The following is a 24,166-nucleotide window of genomic DNA, read 5'->3' on the forward strand; positions in this document are numbered from 1 at the left end:
AAATCTAACAAGCAATTAGTGGTGCTTGTTAAGTAAGCCACCCATATATTTTCGGCAGACGGTCAGTTTCACCGTTTACTCGTCTACTCCTAAATATTGGTAGGGGTTACAGTCGGTATCTCATTCGTTGCATCTGAATGGTCCGGGCTGCCGCTCTTAGTAGAACTTCCTGGTTCCTGGTTCCTAAGCGCTCACTCCACATCCACAAACACAGTTGCGGGCACAGTTACACTGTGACGCGAATCGCGGGAGGTGCAAAGCTTTATTCTCTTGTTTTTTTTTACGATTTTAAAAATGTAACCCTCTGATGCAAATGACCTTCTTCTACCACTACAATTACATCTACTAATAATACCGGATAATCGTAACATTTGAGCCGTTATATCGAATCCTTCTGCGAGTACTACTACTATGCCTCTCAGCGTCCAGCACCATGAACTGAAGGTCCACGGATTCCGAAACATATCATAGGTGAGTGAGGACCCTGCACCTTAGGCTACTACCGCCCGACGGGGCAGCAAAATGCTAAAATCGAAGAGTGAGTGAGTGAGTGTGCCATGAAGTGAGAGGTAGTTTGCAGAAGGGAAGGACGGGGTCAGGCTCGAACACCACCTCCCAACTGAAGGAAGCTTCTGCTAGTCCAAGTTTCCGATGATTAGTGTTAGGCCACACTACTTGTGAGGTCCAGGGAGTCTAAGGCCACCCGGCCAGGTCAGGGCATGACGCCCCCCAAATAGAGGTTAGAAAGGTAAGGTCGGGGTGAGGACCCCCCCCCCCTGCCAGGCCAGGTCACAGCACCCTAACCTAAGTTAGGCTAGATTAGGAAAGGAAGGTCTGGTTAGGTCAGAACACAGCATTTTGGGAAAGGTCAGGTTTGTTTTCGTCTGTCGAACCAATTCCCATTGTTCTGGGCCCGCCCCAAAATGACCTTAGCAATAAAGCAAATGAAAAGAATAGAGAAGCTCCATGTATAGCCAAAGGAGAATTCAGTAGGCTAAGTAGAATTGTGGAGTTTAGGCCTTCGTTGTGCCAGACATAGTTAAGGTTTCTGTTTATCTTGTGATGCTTCCATTTGTAATCAGAAAATAATTGGCAAATTATTGTTGTAACTTAGTATATATTTCATGCTGGATTAATAGGCTAGTTGTTCCCACACAATATACAAACCATTGGTCTTGACAATAGGAATATGGGTTTATTTTATTTATGGACATTAATAATGTAGCGTATTTTAACTTAGTTCACTATGTTAAGGAAGTGTTTTGTAGTATTTCTGTATAATATTATCTATCGCAAATGCCTAGTTCTTATAAAAATCAAGAAAAACGTTAGCGAGTTCACCTGAAAAAGTTTGTCCAATGTTATTCTTTTCATGGGCACGGCCAGCTCTGTGAATCTCATTCTACTAGGTAGAAGCTTCGTAAATTTCATTCTAGTAGGTGGTAAATTTATCTTCTCAATGCGTACGCATAGAACCAATCTGTTTTGGTTGTTGGCTCCACCTTTCAACTTCTGTTATTGGAAGTAATTTTATGACGTCTTAATATTTGCCTTTTACACCAATCATCAGTATCCTGAGTTTGTTCATTTGTTTATTTGTTATCGACAACCACTCAAATCACCTGTTTCATCTCTTGTCGCTTAACTCTTATTGATTTCAGCCAATAACAAACGTTTTTGGAATTACGTAATACTTTTGACGTTTTGCCATTTGAAGACAGGTGCTTCAGGCCACTGTTTCGACAATTAGCCAATCTACAACTGCCATCTACAAACATACCTGATTCTCTCCAAAATACTATGGTTTGGTTGGTCCTCGTTAAAGAGATGATGACGTCAATTGTCACACTTTATGTAACTGGCTGTCAATTTATGACGTTTTCATTGTTAACCAATCAGAAAACAATACGGTTCCAACAGACCAAGGATTTTCTTTTCCGCCATCAGTTTAAAGGTATGGATAGTGAAATTCAGTTGTGTGACTCTTGTGAGCTCAATTATTTTTGGGTAATAGGCAAATATCATGGTGGTGCATATCCCGAACATGCAAAATATGCATATGATTTTTTCCGTCAACATTCTGTGTTACCTTTGAGTGTTCAGTGTCCTAAGTGTCAGAAACCATTGCTTTTTAGGGAAGATAAGCTTATTTGGTATTGTAGTTCTACTGTGGTGATTGCTAAAACAAAGAAATGCCGGCGATATATTCAGTGACAGGTTAGGTCAGAAAATTAAGGTTAGGTTAGTGCACAACTACAATGTGACGTGCAATAACTGGTCATATAGTGCATTTGTATGCCATTTTCTCATGTAAAATTCTTGGCTCGGGTTTTCCCATTTCCAGTGTTTTTATGTATTTCGAATTCAGTGTATAGCTGTATACCGGTCCATTTTTATATGTTTGAGTGTTATATTTAGGTTTTTTCCTCCATTTTGCCCTGTTTTTACCTACTTTGTCTCCCCCACCCAAAACCCCGCTTCCTAAGGAGGGTCCCCCAGATTGTTATCTATAGGGGAAAGGATAAGTATTCATTTGCGATGGAAATAAACCTCAAAATCATTCAAATCACATCATAATACAACAGAAAAACCCATATTTGTTCCAACACAATATACAAACCCTCGGTCCTTTACATTAGGAGATACTTTCAGGCGTAGGCTGGAAACGGCCGTTAAACTCTTGAACAAGGTGGTTAGGCAGCAACTACCTCCAGGTAGGCGGGGATACCTGCCTGCCCGGATGTAAACATTCCAGTTTGCTTTCGGCCGTCAGCCGTTGCTGACGTGTTTTTCGTTCTCTCTGCTGACTGTCGTTAAGCTCTTACGGTGGGATCTTTCTGTATTTTTGTTTATATGTGCGTGTGTTTGATATTTGGTAATACAAACCCACGATTTGTGATAACCTTGTGTAAGCCGTCGTTCCCTACCTGTGTCTTGGGTTTGACGGCCAAGGGCATAACTGGAGTAGCGTAGCCAAGTGGTAATGCTTCTCTCCAGCGGCCCTTTACGTAAATACTGGAGGCGCCCCTGTACTTTCGGAGATATAGTTGGGACGCTTTTTCTTCACTCCCCTACATCCATCGGGGCGTAAGATTTAGTCCCTTCTTGGGCTTCCGCCCTCCGTGTGTAAGGGGCATCACTAATTTCCTCCTTCTCATGCTGAGTGTTTCTCGCCGCCTGCGCTTAGAGATTTGCGGGCTGAGTGGGAGGTTACGGGCGTCGTCGATAAGTTCCGCTTCCATGGCGCCCTTGGTGGCCTCTCCTCCGTCCTTTTTTCTCTTCCCGTAGGTTCTTCCTTCTCTCTCCTTCGCCCTCTTCACTCGCTCATCGAGCGAAGCCCGGGTGGGGGGGGGAGCGACCTAGCAACCTCGTCTAGAGTACCTCCTAACGCTGCATAGGGCTGTTCCCCTTGTAGCGGGAGGAGCCTCCCTCTACTAATCATCTTTGTTTTTTCTTTCAGGTTGACAGTGAGCATTGCAGACACAGCAGTAGTTGGCTGGATATATCAAGAATATCTTGCATGAAGCAGTCCCGACATTCATTGAATGTTGCTTCAGGATCGACCACAATACCTGATTAGATGACATATTTCCACGTCGGGATCACTCTGACTCTGTTCCCGCCGATGTAGATCGATCGCTGTCATTGCTGCTTTTCATGTATGCTGTTGCAATGCTTCCTGCATATCTGTGGTCCATCTGCTCCTGCTCTTCCCTGTGTTATGCTCTTGTCAACTCGACGACAGTCTCTGGGCTGCTTTCCTGGTCTACTGCCGCAGCCGCCCTGATCGCTCCTGTCGCTGCTGGTGACTTTCAATGACATTCTGTCTGTTGCAGTAGCTCCTGCCTTCCGAACAGCTAACGTAGCCCCTGCATCGAATGTCCTGATCGTGCCTGTTTCTTCTCCTAGTGGTCGTGCCCGGGGCCGCTTCCGTTGTGTTCCTGCCAGCTGCCCTGGAGGTTACGATGTCAGCCATCCTGTAGAAGACGTTGGCGTGAAGGGAAGGAAGTCGCCTTGTGGAAGTGACGTTCCTGGCCGTTGCATAGCTCCTGCTCTCCGAACCTTTACCGTAGCTCCTGCATCGGCTGTCCTGATCATTCCTGCTGCTTCTGGCAGTCGTGCCCGGGTCCACTTCCGTGCGTTCCTGCCAGCTGCCCCAGAGGTTACGATGTCCGCCATCCTGTAGAAGATGTCAGCGTGAAGATGTAGGAAGTGGTCGAAGCCGTCCTGTGGAAGTAGCCGCAGTCTTCTTCATCTTATCTTCGATTTCGTCTTCTGCTGCGTCTTCCCTTCCTCTCCCGAGGTCCTGGGGGTCCCGAGAATCGGACAGACCTCCATCAGCCGAAGGAAGGAATGCTGCTTCTTCCCCTTGATGCCCTTGGACATCTAGGGACTGCCGAGGCAGTGGGTCTCTCGTTGGCTCTTCCCGACCTTCAGGTTAGGAAACCGATTCGCATAGCCCTGGGTTTTGTGTTTCGGAAGCCGCGGGCGCGCAGACCTCAGTTTGCGTTCCCGTTCCCGAGTCTTAGAGGTTCCGCTTCTAAGATGGGGGCTGCTTCGGGCGCTCGTTCGCGAGCCACTTCGAGTGCACGAGATTCTATGGAATATTGAGTATCCCGATCTGGTCTGGAGAGATTTTCCTGGGCCCAGTTCGGGAGCAGTGCGAGAGAAAGGGCCAAGGCACCGAGGTGTCTTGGTTCCTCTTCCTGCCAGCACCGCAAGCGCTCCCCGAGTGTTTGCCAGTGCTCGGTCGGGTCCCCAGCCTGGTGTCTCGATCCTCTCGGTTCGAACACCAGAAGAAGCAAGGAAGAGATTCACTTTGGGAGTCCTGCGGGACTTCTAAGGGACTGACTCTCTTCCGGAAGACAAGTTTCTCTCGTTGACCGATTCGCATTCTCCTGTGGGATCTTGCGGCCTCTCGAGGCCATTCCCTCGTTGCCAGTCTTGGAAGTCTGCATCTAAGACTGGTTCTGTGTTTGGCTCTTTCAGTCTATTAGGTAACAAAGCAGCCGCTCCCGATTTTCGGAAGTCTCGTGGGTAGCTCGAATTCTATGAATCACGAGTGCTCTCCTTACGAGAGGTGTCTGGTTGCCGGGACACCCAGGTGTCTGGTTACCGGGATGCCGAGGTGTCTGGTTGCCGGGACACCCAGGTGTCTGGTTGCCGGGACGCCCAGGTGTCTGGTTGCCGGGACACCCAGGTGTCTGGTTGCCGGGACGCCCAGGTGTCTGGTTGCCGAGACGCCCAGGTGTCTGGTTGCCGGGACACCCAGGTGTCGGTGTGCCGCGACGCCAGGTGTCTCGATACTGACTGCCAGCTGCTTCGGTTGCTCGGGTGGGCTTCGTTCTTGTGTCTCGAACTTTAGGGTTCGAGCATGCAAGATAGCAGACACAGAATTCCCCTTTGAACCTTCTTCTCGAGGGGCCTCAGCCTTGGCCTCGAAGGAGTTTAGAGTTCGGGAAACTAGCAGTTGTTCACAGCAGACGAGTCCGGCCCGCCCAGTTATGAGACTGGCTCTGCTCGGCCCCGGTCGCGCTTACGAGACTGGCTCGGCTCGTCTTGGCTTGCCAGACTGGCTCGGCTCGACTCGACTCGGCTTGCCAGACTGGCTCGGCTCGTTTCGGCTCGCCTGCCTCCCAGTCTGCCGCATACCGACCAGCTGGATCGCGTTCGCGTGATCGCCTCGGCCCTACTCGGTTTTTTCCGATTCGGGTTCTCGACTATGTTCGGGTGAACTTTTTGCTCTTCCCAGGAAGGCGCTTTGCCACGGCACAAGTGCTCTTCTTTCCCCATGTGGCAGTAATCTCCTTCGGTTGATTATCGCTCACGGTCCGCCTCTCCTGCTTATCATTCTGGCAGGACAGGTAGGGATACTCTTTCTCCTCACCTGTTCTCTTCTCCTCTCGGTTGTTCCGAGAGGCACGAGACGGACAGAAAGAGCTCCGACGGAATTTTCCTTCAGAGTTTGGCTGCCTGGCGTGCTTTGGGTATCGGTCCCCCGATTCTCTCGTATTATAACCAGGTAGCTGAGGAGGGTTTCATGGTTTCTGTCAAGGTATCCCTCCAAGGGGAGAGGTACAGGAGTTTCACGCATCAGAAACAGCGAGGGTCTTCCTCTTCAAATTACGTTTGCCCCCGTGTTCTCGGGGAACTTCGCGCCGATGAATCGGCACGAGGATCCCCGGGACAGGACCGCGGCTCCCCCAATGAATAATCTTCATCACTTGCAACCCTTGCAGTTTCTGAAGGACCGAGAGTGTTAGGGACCGCCGCGGTCTTGGCTTCCGAGAAGCGTTCTCGACCTGATGAATTCTTTTCTTTGGAGTTAATTCAGGTTGAGACACCAAAACTTCCACCCCTGCCTCGACAGAATATGAATTCTTCTTGCCTGGGAGGGTCTTGCCGACTGCAGTTTTTTGGACAATTCTGGTGCTAAGAAGAAGGACTTTGTCCCAATTCGGATCTCCGGTTTCGTAAGTCCCGAGTTGGCTCGACCCTTGGGAACGAACCTTTACTTGGTTCTGCCTTTCTCTTTCAGAGATTTGCCAGATACCCTGGTAATCAAGGTTCCCACCAGGGCACTGACTTGTCCTTTGGACGATGGCCATGAGCTTTGGGTCTTAGTCATCTCAACTCGACCTTGAGTTCAAGCCAGCCCCCCTCAACTCTTTAGCCAAGAAGTCCTAGGCTTCAGAAGAAGACTGCAACTGCTGATGCCTGGACGAAATGATGCTTATCGAGTCTCTGGAACTGGCAGCAACATTGCCGAGACCTGGGAATGGATTCCTTCAGGAGAAGTATCTATTTCCCTTAGGTCTCAGGAGAAGATTGCAACTGCTGATGCCTGGACGAAATGATGCTTATTGAGTCTCTGGAACTGGCAGCGACATTGCCGAGACCTGGGAATGGAAGTATTTATTTCCCTTAGGTCTCGGCAATTCTTTCCATCGAACTTTCATCCCACCACCTCTCCCGTGCTCCCGATTCGGGAAATGCCAGCCAGCTAGAGCTAATTGCCTCGGTATCCTGTCATCTTGCAGAAGCTTCCCAGTGGTGGAAAATGGAAGTCTGCTTCCTTTTCCCCGTTCTTTCCTCTTCGATGTATGAGGAAAGAGTTAGGCTAATGCTTGATCGTAGGAACCTTCGAATATGCTTGCATATTCCCCTCACATCTTGTGTTATAGAGGGATGAAGAAATTTGTTTTTATTTAGCATTTCCCAATGTTTTGTGAGAGAGAGAGAGAGAGAGTGAGTGTAATTGTCGTTGTGAGTGGTTCGGTTGTTGGAGTTCGTTTTACGGTGCTGTCTGTCTGTCTGTCGGTCTGTCGGGAGTTTTTCGGTTTTGGGGAAGGCTTGGGCAGTTGAGGTCCAACCTTGAAAGTGAACGGGGAGTTCGTCTGGCTTTTTGTTTGGATACGGTACCGATATTGATGGTGCATGTGTCTCTTTTTTTCGTTCGTTGTTGGTGGAGGGTTTGTTTGAAATTTTGTTTTTGTGGTTTCTGTGTGCTGTGATTGGCGACCGTGGACCTTTACCCATCTCCAGCAACCGAAGATCAGGGTGAGTATTGTTTTGTTTGTGGGTTAGAATTCCGCCACATAATATTTGGCGCCCAACGTGGGGCAGCTGGTATTGCAGCTGCAAGTGAGATTGGTGGCTGGTAGTGTGACTGAAGAGAAGGATGGAAGAGGAACTGGTGAGGTTGAGAGAGGAGAATACGTGGTTGAGGGGTGAGAATGAGAGATTGAGGAGTCAGTTGGAGGAGATGGGGGGAATGCTAACAAGTGCGAAAGAAGAAATGAAAGGGGAGATGAAAGAGTCAGTAGAGAGAACGGAAGAGAGGGTGGATAAAAAGTTGGAGGGAATGATGAAAGGTGTGGAAGAAATGGTGAAAGGTATGTTCAAGGGTGTTTTTGGAGAAGGGGCTGTTGGAGGCAGGTTCTCTGGAACGTGTGAAGGGCAAGAGAGAAAGAAAAGGAGGAAGAAGTGAATGGAAGCGTGAGTGATGAAAGTGATATGGGAATAGGAAGTAAGAAACGAGGGAATGAGAGGCAGGGTAAGGAAAAGGGGAATGAAAAGCAAGGGAAGGAACAGAGGGAAAGTAAGGATAAGTCAGGGGAGGAAAAAGGGAAGAAGGGAAAGGGAAAGGAAATTGGTAAGAAGGGTAAGGAAGTGGGAAAGGCAGGAAAGAAGGGAGAGGGTGAAGGCAGTAGTGATAGTGAGGTGGATGGTGGTGAGTGGATAAAAGTGGATAAAAAGAGGGGAAAGAAGAGTGTAATGAGTAAGATGAATGTAAGTGCGGAAGTGGACTCTTTGTATTCGGAAGAGGGTATGAAAGGACAGAGTGAAAGTAGCGAAAGTGAGAGTGAAAGTGAGAAAGGGTATGTATGTGAGGGAGGTACCCCGGTGTGAAAGGTATAATGAGTATGGAAGTAGGGATGTGCATGATTTCTTTAGGGAGTATGAAAGGTTTTGTCAGGATAAGTACGGGGAGAGTAAGAGAGTGAGGGCACGAGAATTAGGAGAATATTTGACTGGGTTTTTGCTTGATATGTATAGGGTTATTATGAGTGTGGGAGATGTTGAGTATGACAAGGTGAAAGCTAGACTAGTTGAGCAAGCGAGGATGTATGCAAGCGAGTGTTAAGTATAAGAGGAAGAATGAATTTGATGAGGCAAGAATGAAAGCTGGGGAAACCTTGTCACTGTATGCTTGTAGGCTGGAGACGTTGGCAAGGAAGAAGTTTGGGGATGATGGGATAGATGAATGTAAGGAGTTAGTACGGAAGTTGTTAGGGACAGTGCCAGATGGAGTTAGAGAATTTGTGAACTTGAAGCGGAAGGAGAAGAAAAGATGGACGAATGAAAGGTTGACTTGGGGAGAAATTTTGGAAATTGTAGATTATGAGCTTGACAGGGTTATAAAAGAGAGTAGAAGTGTAAGTGTAAGGGCGGGGGTAGATGAGAGAGTGCCAGAGTTTGGAAGCTTTAGGGATGCAGTGTTGAGGGGCCCAATGAGAATGGCCGATAGTGTAATAGATAGGAGTGTAAGAGCAAGTAATGTGGAGGTGCCAGTGAGGATGAATGATGGGTTTGTAAGGGAACAACGGGTTGGAAGGGTTAGGGATAGTAGTGTACAAAGGGGAAGGTCGGTGAGTGGAAGTCGAGCGAAGTGTTTTAGATGTGGAAAGGAAGGACATACAAAGAATGAGTGTAGGTGGGCTTTGGGAGCGTGTTTGGTGTGGGCAACCTGGGACATTTGGTAAAGGAGTGTCACGAAAGATAGGGGTTAAATGCTACAGGTGCGGACAGGTGGGTCATATTGCTAATGGTTGTAGGGGTACCCAGTGAATGTAATATGTGGCAACTGTGGTAAGAATGGGCATTATGCGAGAATGTGTTCAGAACCGAGAGCGAAGTGTGACGAATGTGGAATGGAAGGGCATGTATCAAGTGTGTGTAGACGAAAGAGGGTGACTGTGACAGCGAATTCGGGAAACTGAGTGTGAAGGGGTTCAAATGGGTGGATCCTCCAGGATGCAAGCGGTGCGTGTGATGCATGCGTGAGGGGTTGTTGCATGAGGGAGGTTTTGCTGGAAAGACTGACGAGTGCATGAGTGTGCAAGTGTGTTGTAAGGGAGTAAGATTGATTGCCTTAGTAGATACCGGGTGTAGTATGAATGTCATATTTAAGAATGGATGTGAGAAATTGAGAATACGTGTGAGATTAGGAACTGTCAGGGGAAGTAAGAGGATTGGAAATTTAGGGGTAGCAGTGGTTGGAAGAGTGTGTGAACGGTTAGAAATTGGGGTGTAGTGATGGATGAAAGTGATTTTTGTGTGACTGAGAGTACGAATGATAAATATGATATTTTTTATTGGGATGTGAGTTTTTGAAAAAATGCGGGATGGTGGTCCGTCCTAGTATGAATGTAATTGAATTACGTATGAAAGGGGATGTGCTTGGGGATTTGTATTTGGGGAAGGATGGTAGGGTTGAGCAAAAATTGTGGAAGAGAGTGCCTGTAATTGCGACAGAGAGGGTAAAAGTGCCACATGAGATTGGAGAAGTTGTGAGTGTGAAAGTGGCATGGCCGGATAGCCTCGGGATAGCCAACAATGATAGGTGTGAGTATGTGGTTGAGGAATAGACATAAATAAATTAGTCAGGGCAAATGTGTGTGTATATGATGGGGTTTTGAACATGGGAGATCCGAGGGTATATATAACGTCATTGCCGAGTGTCAGGAAGAAGCAAGTCCGAGGAATATGTGAGGGAGATTGCGTGGGAATTATACGTACGTTGGTGAATGTGGATGATGAGAGGTACATGAAGGTACGGCAGGTGATTTGAAAGGAGTTAATGATTGGACGTATGAGGAGTTGAAGGAAAGAGTAAAGGTAAATGAAAATGTAAGTGATAACGTAAGAGAACGATTGAGGAGAATGTTGTGGGATAGGCGGGGGCATTGAGTCGTGGAGACGAGGATTTTGGGGATCAAGCTTCCCGAATTTAAAGTAGTTCTGGAAGACGACACCCCATATATCAGCGTCCCCGACATTTTTTCTCCGTCTATCAATCGTGAGATAGAGGAGCAGTGTGAGGAGCTTGAGAGGGTGGGAGTGATTGAAAGGAGTACGGCGCCTGGAATAGCCCCATTGTACCGGGTACGTAAGCCAGATGGAAGTTTACGAATGTGTGTGGATTATCGGAAGGTGAATGAAGTAACTGTGAAAGAGCGATTCCCAATGAATGTGGTGTCTGATTGTGTGTACAAGATGAATGGAATGAAAGTGTTTACAAAATTAGATCTGGTAAGGGGCTATTACCAGATGCCTCTGGAGGAGGAGCAGGCGTACACGGCCTTTTCTAGTGGTTCCTGCCACTACCAGTTCCAAGATTGAGTTTCGGACTGGCTAACGCGCCTGCTGCCTTCCAAAGGGCAATGAATGTGGTTCTGGCTGGGTTTGATCGCAAGAAGGTAACTGTTTTTATAGGTGACATTTTGATTGAAAGTGAGACTGTAGAAGAGAATATGGAACTGCTTGAACGAGTGTTAGAAAGGTTGGAAGAAGTAGGAATAAAAGTAAAACTTGAAAAGTGTGCTTGGTTGGCTGGGAGGTGGAATTCCTAGGGCATATGGTGAGTGGAAGAGGTGTAAGGAAGAGTGATAAGTTCGTGAATAAGGTAAGGAATTTCCACGTCCCGGACCGTGCGTGAGTTGAAAGGATTTTTGGGTTTAATTGAGTTTGGAAGGAAGTTTATAAAAGATTGTTCAGGGATCAGGAAACCACTTACTGAATGGACGGGAAGAGAAATTGTGTAAGATTGAAATGGGATGAGCGAATGATCGAGCGTTCGAGAGATTGAAAGAGGAGGCTTTCCAAGGACTATAGCTTTGGAATGCGAATAAACTAGAACTGTATACGGATGCAAGTAAGTATAGTATGGGAGGATGCTTGGTACAAATGCAGAGGGCGAATGGGGGAGAACAGTTGAGAGTAATTGCATATGTGAGCAAGGCGTTTGGAAAGGCAGAGTCGAAATATTCGGTGATTGAAAAGGAATTGGCTGCAATAAGGTTTTGTGTGAAAGCGTTGAAAGTATTTTTGTATGGGGTAGATTTTGTGATACTGGACGGACCATCGACCGCTAGTATATATGGTTAAAAAGGAGAGTGTGAATGCTAGAATTGCGAGTAGAACGATAGAGGATTTGAATGAGTTTAGTTTTAAGGTAGAGTATGTACAAGGTAGACAGAATATTGTTGCAGATGCTATGTCGCGTATGTGGACTGAACGAGATGATAGGGTTAGGAGCGACTGGGACCCGGACCAAGTACCTGTAGGATTTGTGGTAAAGCAACAGTATGTAGGGGAGAATCGAGTGTGGGAATGTCTGTTTGCGGGGTTGAGTAATTTGGAAACAAATGGGTTGATTGACGGAGTACCTGCAAGCATGAACGAGTTACGTGAAAAGGTGATGAATGAGATGCAGGAAGGAGGAGTGCGCGAGGAAGGAAGGGAATTAGATGAGGAGGAAAAGTTAGTGAAAGTGTTGTTGGTAGTGGCTGAAATGTTTAAAATTACAGTACGATTGTTCTTTGGATGGAATAGGCCGGTGGAGTATAAAGGAAGGGTGAATGAAAATGGTAGGAATGTGATTTTAAATGTTCACTGTGGAAAGGATACTTGTAGCTGGCTGGTTAAGAAAGGTGATTGTGGGGAAAATGAGGGGAATAAGGGTAGGGTTGAGGATATCGTTGAAGATGAATCGATGAGGATGGTTGTGAGGAAGCTAAGCCGGTGAATGTAGCCGTGAGCGTGTATGCATGAAGCGAAAGGTAAGTTAGTAACGAATGTAGTGGTGGATCAGAATAAATATTGTAGTTTGGTAGACAGGAGCACAAGTGTCGTTAGTGAGTAGTACAGTAGTTAGTGAATTGGAAAGGTGCGATTGGGATATAAAAAGAAAATCAACGAGTGTAAGGATACATGGTTTGGGACAAGGGAGTGTGTTAGTATGGGAGGAGGTACAATTAAAAATTCAGTTAGGGGATTTGAAATAATACATAATTTTGTAGTCATGGATGAGAATGATATGCCAACATGTTTTTATTAGGAATTGATTTTATGAGAATGCATGATATAAGTGTGGATGTCGGGAGGGAATTTTTAGGAAAGGGCGGCAGGGAAATAACGAAGGTTAAAGGAGGGATGTGTCTAAAACTAGTTTTGTAGGTATGGTAGATATTGCAAGGAGTGAAAATGATTTGTTGAGTGAAGAGGAAATTAAGCAGATGCAAAATCAGTGCATGAAAATAAATATGTTAAGAGAGTGTGTGTTAGGGGTGTAAGAGTAGGAAGTTGGCCGTCTGAGTTAGAAGTGTATAAGCGAAGTGCTAAGAGATTTGTTGTATGTAAAGGTATAGTTTATTTTTGCATCAGGAAGGAATATGGGATGGGGAAGTGTATGTGCCAGTATTTTCGGAAGACGCAGCCATGGGTATGTGTTTATTGGTGCATAATAGGTTTGGGCATCTGGGGAAAAATAAATTATGGGAATGTATGAGAGAGAGATTGTATGGGCCTGGATTGAGTAAAATTTGTGCGGATGTAGCGATTACGTGTGCGGACTGTCAGAAGGGTAAGTATCAAAGTGTGCATGCAAATCCACCTGTGTTGCGATTGCAGATGAAAGAGTTGTTTGAGATGGTTGTGATTGATTGTGTGTCGTTGCCTGTGACTGCTAGAGGACATGTGGGAATGGTTGTAATGGTAGATCATTTGAGTAAGTTTGCATATGCGGTAGCGATTCGGAACAAAAAGAGTGAGACTGTAGCGAGAATGGTGGGTCAAGTGATGTTGCCAATGTGTGTGTGCAAGCCGACGCGAATGTTGAGTGACAATGGGCCTGAACTTGTTGGATGGGAGTTTGAGCAAATGTTGCGTGATTAGGGCATAGAACATGTGTACTCTACGCCGTATATGCCCAGTGCGAATGGATTGGCGGAACGAACGGTGAGAACGTTGACAGAGATATTATGTATGATGAGTGAATGTGATAATGATTGGGATGTAAACGTTGGGCGGCGTTGTGGGTATACAACGCCACCGTGCATAAGGGTATTGGTATGTCTCCGTGTAAATATGTGTTAAATTTTGAAAAGATAGTGAGACCGAGATTGGGTCTCTCTGAGAATGATAGGGAGGTATGGAAGAAGGCGCATGAAAGGTTTGAAAGTTACAAGGTGGGCGAGAAAGTGTTGAAAGAAGTAATTGAGAAAGGGCGGTTGAATGTAAATAAAGAGCGTGAAAAATTTGAGGGTCCGTATGAGGTGTTGGAAGTTGGTCCCAGTGGGCTTAGTTATGTTGTAGGGGAAGTATGTGTAGATGGTAGTGTGAGAGAAATGCGAGCGCATCACAACCAATTGCGTAGATGGAAGGATGTACCGGAATATGTGAGAGAGAATGGGGTTTATAAATGGTTGAAATCGAATGTGGGTGAACCAAGTATGCATGAGAGCTTGTGTATGGAGGATCAGCAATTTGTTTTGATAGAGTATGGTAAAAAACGTAAGAAAGGGAAGAACGTAAGTAAACTGAATGGTCGTAAGTTGTGTGATAGGGTGTGAGTGCCAAAGTGGAAATGAGTGATAAAGCGTGTAATACGGATGAATGGGATGGTATGGATAGAACGTATAGCATATGCGGGTTTGATATAACTGAGTTGACTGAACGTGTAGGGGTTAGTGAACGGTTGGAGGTGAGCGAAAGTGTAAGAGTAAGAGAGCGAGCAGTAATATACGAGTGATTGAAAGCATGAATGAATCGTTGCAAGAATTGGAAAGGTCAATGAGCGAATGGGATGGGTTAGTTGAAGAATTGGGGGAGGTATTTGGGAACGAGTTAGAGGGTATAGATGAGATTGTGGATGAAATTGAGAGTGGTAATAGTGAAGAAGATAGCGTGAATCTGAGAGAGAATGGAGGAGAAAATGTAAATCTGAATGTTGCTGGAAGAGAGAGCGAGTCTGAGAGAATGATTGCGTGCCCGCGAACGCGATCTAGAGGACCTGCTAGTGAGCATCCGTGGGTGTTGCGTAAGGCGATTTGAAAGAGGTGTGAAAGGTGTTGGTTGGGAAATGCTAAAAAGGGGGGAGAAATATAGAGGGATGAAGAAATTTGTTTTTATTTAGCATTTCCCAACGTTTTGTGAGAGAGAGAGAGAGAGAGAGAGAGAGAGAGAGAGAGAGAGAGAGAGAGAGTGTAATTGTCGTTGTGAGTGGTTCGGTTGTTGGAGTTCGTTTTTACGGCGCTGTCTGTCTGTCTGTCGGTCTGTCGGGGAGTTTTTCGGTTTTTTGGGAAGGCTTGGGCAGTTGAGGTCCAACCTTGAAAGTGAACGGGGAGTTCGTCTGGCTTTTTTGTTTGGATACCGGTACCGATATTGATGGTGCATGTGTCTCTTTTTTTTTCGTTCGTTGTTGGGGGAGGGTTTGTTTGAAATTTTGTTTTTGTGGTTTGTGTGTGCTGTGATTGGCGACCGTGGACCTTTACCCATCTCCAGCAACCGAAGATCAGGGTGAGTGTTGTTTTGTTTGTGGGTTAGAATTCCGCCACAGTGTCTACTTATGGACTCACAGATTGAGGAATAGGCGCACACTGGTAAGACTTTGTCTTGAATTTGTGTGACCGAGACGATTAGTACCTTCTCGTCACCGTCCTGGGGTCAGGGCATCCTTTGGCCGTCCGAGATTCAGGATGGGTTTTGTGGCACTCACTGGTTTCGTTGAACAACAAAACCACAGTAGTGGCATTTGTCGACAAACAGGAGGGAATCGTTTTTTCCACCTGTTTCATCTCGACATTTGAAGGTACTCGAGTGTTGTTCTATTGCACACTCGACAGCTCAATTCTCCAGATGCATTCCTGGTGGGGATGTATTGGTAGGCAAGCCTGGCCTCGGGTTTGAGTGATCGGGACGGAACATGCTGCTCACTCTTTCTTCACGAAGATTCATGCAGAGACTACTGGACTGAGAAATCCCTACCGTCCTTCTGTTGCCTCCCTGCACACAAGTCGGTAGTGTTTTTCTCACTCCCTCATACCAGACCAGGGGCCGCTCTGTTGAGGAATGCCGTCTTTTGGTGAAAACTCGATATCGACGTTTTTTCCCTCTGTATTTGTCCGTTTCGCTAGGGGTTCACAAACATGGCTCACCCCGAGTTACAGACAAATACTTGAAGACTTCGCCTTCATCCGACCTCATTGCCGAGGCATCGAGAAGAGTTCCACTTGACCCATCCTCCTGTGCAGCTACTCAAGAAGCGGTTCTTGAGGCAGTACATCCCTGTGTGTTCAGGACTGGGAGACATCCCAGCTTTCCTTGCAAGCACAGGCTTTCTCGCCGAGCGGCAACGGATATAGCTGGATATCCCTTGAAGTCCTCTGCAACACTGTCCCAGGGACTAGATCCGTCTTCGCTGGTGGTGTCGTTGTTGGAACTTCTTCTCGGGTCAGAGTCGCTCGTCAAGTCTGGACTTCCTCGTCTTCTCCGCTGAGGGGTGCTTCTCTCCCTTTCATTTGTGAAGAACGTAGGCCCTTGCGACCTAGTCTTCTATCTGAAGTAGCCTTCGTCTCCTCAGTCGAGACTTAGCTACGGACAAGAAGCTTCTCATTTAGGGTTCCTGTCCGTGCTCTGCACTCGCCCTACGAGTCATCGGATAGAGATATGCCCTCTTAGGTCCATCTCTCATCTTACCCTGGCCTTGGCGTAGAAGATGGAAGAACAGGGATGGGGATCATAGCTCGACTCCTTCTCGGATGTCGTAGGTGGACTCCGAATCCATTGGCATCGACTGTTGGGTTCGAGTCCTTCTTGTTCCCCTCCTCCTTGGACTTTGTACCGATGATCCAGATCATTCGTTACTTTGTCCTATTGGGAGCTGTGGTACTTTCTGAAGGTTCGACATTCCTAACCTGGATGTCGTCAACGTCTTCGCTAGTACTGTCTCTCCCAAGGAAGAAGTGTCTAAGGACATATCTTCCTCCTGACTTCGTGAAGCGATCAAGGAGGTACTTGGCAGCTGATGACGACAATACCGGTACCTTTCACCCCGAGCTCACGAAGTCGATGGCTTGGTCCATCCCTCGCATTCGGAAGAATATGTCGGTACCACAGGTGCTGAAGGCGGGTGTGTGGTCCCAACAGACTACCTTCACCTCCTTCTACCTCCGGGATGTTGCACACAAGTCCTTGGACACTTTTTCCTTGGGTTCTGTGGTGGCTGCTCAACAAGTTGTGTAGCTTATCCAGCTCCCCTAACGGGACAGGATTGCATCTCGCCTATGTTGTATGGCTGTGATGGGGAGAATGAAGGTTGAGTGACTGGCCTCTCTTCTTTCTCCTCATCCTGGCTCTCTTCCCACGGGCAGGGAGCGGACATGCCGTTACAAGCTGGACCGGGCGATCGAGGCAGATAAGCACATAATGGGAGCTCCCGTTCTATTTCCGTTCAGGTTAATAGAAGCAACCCCACTCCTTCCTCTTGCAAGGGGAGGAAGGAGACCATGACTATGAGACAACCCAATGCTTGTTTTTGCCTTATTGTCATCCGACGTCAAATTCTTCCCAGCCTACTTTGCATGAACTGACGTTTCCTCTTTTCATGCAAAGGGACCCAGAAGTCTGACAACTGATCCTGCGTTTCTTACAACCCGATCTTTTGTCAGAGGCAGTTTTTCCCTTCCTCGCTCTCACGACCAGGAAGGGAAGACAAGGTGGTGAACTCCAGTCAGTTCAGAGAGGCTTTATCAGATTCCTCCCTCCAATCAGTGAGTCTCCTAATGTAAAGGACCGAGGGTTTGTATATTGTGTCGGAACAAATAACAATTTTTAAAGTAAATTGTATTTTTCCTAACTATACAAACCCGAGGTCCTTTACAATTTATGCCCACCTCATGCCACCCCTCAATCTGTACCTGGGCCGAAAGGCAAACTGGAATGTTTACATCCGGGCAGGCGGGTATCCCCGCCTACCTGGAGGTAGTTACTGCCTAACCACCTTGTTCAAGAGTTTAACGGCCATTTCCAGCCTACGCCTGAAAGTATCTCCTAATGTAAAGGACCTCGGGTTTGTATAGTTAGGAAAAATACAATTTACTTTAAAAATTGTTATTTTATGTTGAAAGCAATTAATGTCCATAAGTAAAATAATACCGGAATATGCTTCAGTGCAGCTGAAGACTGATCTTTGAACTCTAAACACTTCTCCTCTCTGCCTGCCGTTCCACTTCGTTGATGTTTTAGCATATTGTTGATGTTGCAGATATATGAACATAATGTGTTGTATAATATGTACAAATGCAGGCATTCTCGGGTTTACGACGCGGGTTCTGTTCCGAGGCCGGGTCATAGGCTGAAAATCGTCGTAAACCAAAATAATCATAGAAAATCGTAAGAAAACCTTACTTTGTTCTGACATGATATACACACCGTCAGTCCGTTACAATAGGATTGTTCCGACACAATATACAAACCCTCGGTCCTTTACATTAGGAATTACTTTCAGCGTAGGCTGGAAACGGCCGTTGAACTTTCAAACAAGGTGGTAGGCAGTTAACTACCATCTGGGAGGCAGGAGTACCGACTGCCCGGATGTAATTATTCCAATTTGCTTTTGGCCATTGTGGAATGCGGACGTTATTCTTCGCTCTCTGCCTGACTGCCCTTCAGCTTTTTGGTGGGAAATTTCCTTTCTTTTTTTGAGGAAGAATGTTGATAAACCTTCTAAGCCCTCCTATCCCCAGCGTGTGTGCCCTGGGGTAGGAGGCAAGAAATGTAATAACTTTCATTCTACTGTCGACACAGACCCACACGCCCTTTGCCCAACTTGCAGGGGACGTGTGTGTTCGCGCGATGCTCCTTGTAGCGAGTGTTGTTCCTGGTCTCCCGAGCAATGGAAGAGGTTCAAAGGGAGGAGACGCTACTGTCAGAAGCCTGCCAAGGAATCGTCTGAGGGTAACGCCCCCGATGACTCCAGTGGTGGCTAATATGTCGGGATCGTTTCTCCCTCCCTGCAAACTTCCCCTGCTTGCTCCCTCTCCCTCAGGTGAGGACTCCCCCTCCCCTTCCTCATTCGTTTCATCGGGCGGCGGGGTTGGTTGATCAGGACATCCTCTCGGGGGTCTCTCCTCTTGCTGGGGTGGGAAATTTTTCCCCCAGAACAAGCAGAGACCCGACTGTTTCCTCAGGTTTAGGGGTGGATACTGACCAGTTATCAGATTTATCCTTGGCCTTGTTACACCTGGGTCTACCTGGCGTTCCGTCACTGGAGGGCCTGGTGTCTCATCTGTCTGGCGCTCCAGTAACAACTCATTCGGCTACTGCTACCACCACCATGACTGTCACCATGTCTGCTTTCGCGAAGCTGCCTGTGTCGGTGGCTTCACACTTGGATACCCAGGTTTCGGCCGCTCCTGCCTCTCACCATCCTGTGCCGCTGCCTCCTGGGTTCCTGGCCCCCCCTCTCACGACCTGGGCCTTCCTACATGGTGACGTCACCGGTGCCGTATATGACTTTGCCTGCCTCTGTTGCTGACCCTGGCCCGTTCACGACTATGGTTCCAGCTCCTCGGTTCCCGGTCTCTCATGCTGGCTTGACTACTGACGCCTCCCATGCCTTCGACACTGGCTGCTCGTACGCCACCCGTGCCTACATCCCTGGCTCCTCCTCTGCACGTTCCTGGCTGCCGTGCTGATGTTCCTACCCCGGTAACTGCTGGCCTGAGCACTGTCTACGCTGCCCAGGTTGCGCCTGCTGCTGTGGCCCCCTCCCCCCTCCCCTGGTTGCTCCTGACTTTGGCTGCTCCTGCATGGTTTGGGGACCTGACTTCAATCCTGAGGAAGATGGCGAAGAAGCCAAAGAAGAGTTGTTCGACACAATATACAAACCCTTGGTCTTTTACATTAGGATTAATGTCAGGCGTAGGCTGGAAACGGCCGTTGAACTTCAAACAAGTTGGTTAGGCAGTTAACTACCGTCCGGGAGGTGGGAGTACCGCCTGCCAGGAAGTAAACATTCCAATTTGCTTTCAGCCATTGTGGAATGCGGACGTTGTTCTTCGCTCTCTGCCTGACTGCCCTTCCGCTTTTTGGTGGGAAATTTCCTTTCTTTTGAGAATGAATGTTGATAAACCGTCTAAACCCTCCTATCCCCAGCGTGTGTGTCCTGGGGTAGGAGGTAAGAAATATAATACCTTTCGCTCTAGCATAGACACAGACCCACACGTCCTTCTTGCAGGGGACGTGTGTGCTCGCGTGATGCTCCTTGTAAAGAGTGTTGTTCCTGGTCTCCCGAGCAGTGGAAGAGGTTCGAAGGGAGGAGACGCTACTGTCGTAAGCCGGCCAAGGAATCGTCTGAGGATAACACACCCCCGACGACTCCAGTGGTGGCTAATGTTTCAGGATCGTTTCTCCCCCCCTGCGAACTTCCCCTGCTTGCTCCCTCTCCCTCAGGTGAGGACTCCCCCTCCCCTTCCTCATTCGTTTTATCGGGTGTAGAAGGGGTTGGGGGCCGGTTGATCAGAACATCCTCTCAGGGGTCTCTTCTTGCGCTGGGGGGAAATTTTTTCCCCAGAGCGAGCAGAGACTTCCCAGTTTAACCCGACTGTTTCCTCAGGTTTAGGGGTGGATACGGACCAGTTATCAGACTTACCCTCGCGGCCTGGTTACACCTGGGTCTACCTGGCGTTCCGTCACTGGAGGGCCTGGTGTCTCATCTGTCTGGCGCTCCAGTAACAACTCATTTGGCTACCGCTACCACCACCACGTCTGTTACCATGTATGCTTTCGTGAAGCTGCCTGTGTCGGTGGCTTCACACCTGGATACCCAGGTTTTGGCTGCTCCTGCCTCTCACCATCCTGTGCTGCTGCCTCCTGGGTTCCTGGCCCCGCTCCCATGACCTGGGCCTTCCTACATGGTGATGTCATCGGTGCTGTATATGACTTTGCCTGCCCCTGTTGCTGACCCTGGCTCGTTCATGACTATGGTTCCAGCTCCTCTCTTCCCGTTCTCTTGGCCTGGCTTGACTACTGACACGCCTCCCATGCCTTCGACCCTGGCTCAGCCTGGACTGGCTGACCGCACGCCACCCGTGCCTTCATCCCTGGCTCCCCCTCCGCACGTTCCTGGCTGCTGTGTTGATGTTCCTGCCCCGGTAACTGCTGGCCTGAGCACCGTCTACGCTGCCGGGTTGCGCCTGCTGCTGTGGCCCCCCCCGGTTGCTCCTGACTCTTCGGCTGCTCCTGCATGGTTTGGGGACCTGACTTCAATCCTGAGGAAGATGGTGAAGAAGAAGTCAAGGAAGAGATCGAGAAAGGTGTCGTCATCTTCGTCTGCTACCTCTTCTCCCTCTTCTCCTTCTGAGGCTACCCAGCCAAAGAAGAAGAAGCCTGCCTCTCCCCACCCCCCCAAGAAGTCTCGCACCGAGACCTCTAAGGGACTGCCTCCCACAGGGAAGGCAGTGGGATCTCTCCCTGGCTCTTCCCGATCCACGGATCAGGGAACCACTGCTCTGGCCCCTGGGTCAGTCGCATTGGGAGCCAAGGGCGTGCAGACCACGGTCCGCACTCCCCCTGCTGTGCCGAAGAAACCTGCTTCTAAGGCCAGCGGGTCCACGTCGGACACTCATGCGCGAGTCGCTCCGTGTATAAAATAAGATATAGTATATATCTCAACAGTTTCTTATATACTGTATATATAATTTGTTCCGACACAATATACAAACCCTCGGTCCTTTACATTAGGGATTACTTTCAGGTGTAGGCTGGAAATGGCCGTTTAACTTCAAACAAGGTGGTTAGGCAGTTAACTACTGTCCGGGAGGCGGGAGTACCGCCTGCCCGGATGTAAACATTCCAATTTGCTTTCAGCCGTCGTAGCGCATGTACGTTGTTCTTTGCCGCTCTCTGCCTGACAGCTTTCTTTTCTGCATTATTGGTGGGAAACTTTACAACTTTTGTTATGGAGAAATCATCCAAACCTTCCTGTCCCCAGCATGTATGTCCTGGGGTAGGGGGTAAAAAATGTAACTCTTTCCGGTCTAGAGTTGACGTGGGCCCACACACCCTCTGTACATCTTGCAGGGGACGTGTGTGTTCATGCGACGACCCTTGTAGTGAGTGTTGCTCTTGGTCCCCTGAGCAATGGGGGAAGTTCGAGGGGAGGAGACGTTACTGTCGCCTACCAAGGAGTTGTCCGAGGGAAATACGCCCCCAACGACTCCAGTGGTGGCGAATGTGTCGGGCTCGTTTCTCCCTCCCGGCGAACTTCCCCTTCTTGCTCCCTCTCCCTCGGGTGAGGACTCCCCCTCCCCTTCCTCTTTTGTTTCATCGGTTGTGGAAGGGCGCGGGGGAGAGTTGGACCAGGACATCCTCTTTGAGGTCTCTTCCCGTTCGGGGGAGTTTTTCCTTCGGAGCGGGTGGAGGCTTCCTGTACTAACCCGACTCGCTTCAGGTCTCGGGCTGGATAGCCAGGTCTCGATCCCAACCTCAACCTGGCTACACCTGGGCCTACCTGGCACATCACTGGAGGGATTGGCTTCACTGCCCCCCGCTCCAGTTACCACTCACTCGGCAACGACAGCCACTACTACGACCGTCACCATGTCTAGGTTTGCATAGCTCCCGGTGTCAGTAGCATCGCATCTCGACACCCAGGTTTCGGCATCACCTGTGTTGCAACACACTGTACCGCTGCCGCCTGGCTTCCTGGCCCCGTTCACACGAGCTGGCCCTGCCTACATGGTGACGTCATCATACCCATATGTGACTGTCGCTGCCCCCGTAGATCAAATTAGGAAATATGGGGGCTGTGTCGAATGCTCTAATTTAAATCATGAGAGTGGATCTTGCAGATACTATTTTAGTTCTCGTTGCTGGTACTGCTCAGAATGGCACATGGGATTTGTATGTGTTAATGGCTCTAATTCTGATGAACATAATAATAATGTTGAAGCTAAATCTGGACCTTTAACTGATAAAGGAAAGACTAAACCTGTTCCCTCTAATGTTAAGTCACTTACTGATGATAAACCAAGAGTTTTTACACATATGACTTACCTGATAGTCATAATAGCTGTCGTCTCTGATGTCTCCGGCAGAAATTCAAAAATTCGCGGCAGCGTCAATAGTTAGGTCACGTGATACCCCCTTCCCCTGGCCCCCTACAGGGAGTGAGTGGAACTACCCACCAATACAGTCAGATGTTTTCTGCCGATTTAACCGGTAACATGGTTGAATTTTGCTCCGGTAGGAATTCGTTTTCTGAGGAAGTCATCGGTTTGCTTTGGAATCTTGGTGATGTACTCAGTTGAGCAGTTGTTTTTGATAGTTGTTAATTGTAAACAGTTTTTGATAATTTAGCTATTTTTTGGGATATTCAGTCTAGGATGTCGGACACGGGTTCGAGTCAGGCTAGGTATTGCAGCAAAGGCTGTAAAACTAGACTAGTAACAGCTAGACTGGACCCGCATTCTGTATGTGTTATTTGTAGAGGGCAAGTCTGTACTTCATCTCTAACATGTGTAGAATGTAATAGTATGACTGAGAAGCAGTGGAAGGATTTAGCTAGCTATCTCAGGAAATTAGACAAGGATAAGAAGCGCAAAGCCGCTATTAGGGCTTCGTCTGTCATTTCTAGAAGTAGTAATGCAGAAATTTCTGTCTGTTTCTAACATATGTCCGACTAATGAACCCGTTCCTAACCCAGACCCTATTATCCTGGAACCCGAAACTGTTGCCAGTCTTAAGGTAGAGTTTGAAAATCGTTTCTCTACTGTGATGTCGGCAATTGGAAAGTTGGGTGCTGCTTTGGAAGTAATTGCCAGTGATAAAGTGAAAAGTGTTTGTGCAGTGGAGGAGGTGGCTGTTCGGCCTCGTCGCTCTCCTAGACCGAGACCTCTGTCATACTCCCGTGTATCTGGGAGGAGACAAGTCGAAAGTCCAAGGGAGGCGCGGGGGTCTTGCTCCCGAGCAGGCGCCCCCTCAGACAGTCCTGTAGAACGCTCCCAGGATGTCATGGAATGCCATTGGAAAGGTGTTCAGAGGAAGTGTCTCTCTTCGAGTGAGTCTAGCGAAGAGAGGTCTCGTAAGAGAGATTGGCGCCTTAAAGATCGAAGTAGACCGCTGAAAAGGTCTAGAGGTGTGTCTCCTGGGGAGGTTCTGAAGAAGAGAGTGTTGCAAGAGGATCCAGAGCCCGGGTGTAGTTATTGGGACTCTCCGGAGAGTTTCTCTTCCCCAGAAGTTAATAAAAGTAAAGTGAAAAGATCAGTGGAAAAAGGTAGAAAGATTGAAAGAAACTTTCAAGCAGAGGAGAAACAGGTTTCTAGTTTTCAAGCGCCTCGTTCTTTAGATCCAGACCGTTGTACGTCAATTTCTCACAATCAAGACCGTCATGCGAAGCATTCGGGGGTTCCAGATCAGCGTTTGTTTTTTTCGATGGCGCCAGACCGCCATACGCCGCATCCAGTGGCTCCTGACAACCAGGCATCGTTTTCTGTGGCTCCAGACCGCCAGGAGCTGTTTTCTTCGCCTGATAAGGGTTTTTCGCCGCCTTCTGGAGCAGCAAACCGCCAGGCGCCTCATCGGGTGGCGCCAGATCGCCATG

At 48.1% G+C, this 24,166-nt stretch overlaps 1 protein-coding gene across 1 annotated transcript in view; it reads left to right on the forward strand.

The window, feature by feature from the left end:
* Positions 1–346: 346 nt before the first annotated feature.
* LOC136828450 (gastrula zinc finger protein XlCGF57.1-like) overlaps positions 347–24,166 on the forward strand; it is a 135,334-nt gene continuing 111,514 nt past the window's right edge. Inside the window, exon 1 of the mRNA XM_067086520.1 lies at positions 347–471. The gene's annotated coding sequence lies outside the window, so the exon portion shown is untranslated. The remainder of the gene's footprint in view (positions 472–24,166) is intronic.

The sequence above is a fragment of the Macrobrachium rosenbergii genome, chromosome 42 (assembly GCF_040412425.1).
Source record: "Macrobrachium rosenbergii isolate ZJJX-2024 chromosome 42, ASM4041242v1, whole genome shotgun sequence".
Lineage (NCBI taxonomy): Eukaryota > Metazoa > Arthropoda > Malacostraca > Decapoda > Palaemonidae > Macrobrachium > Macrobrachium rosenbergii.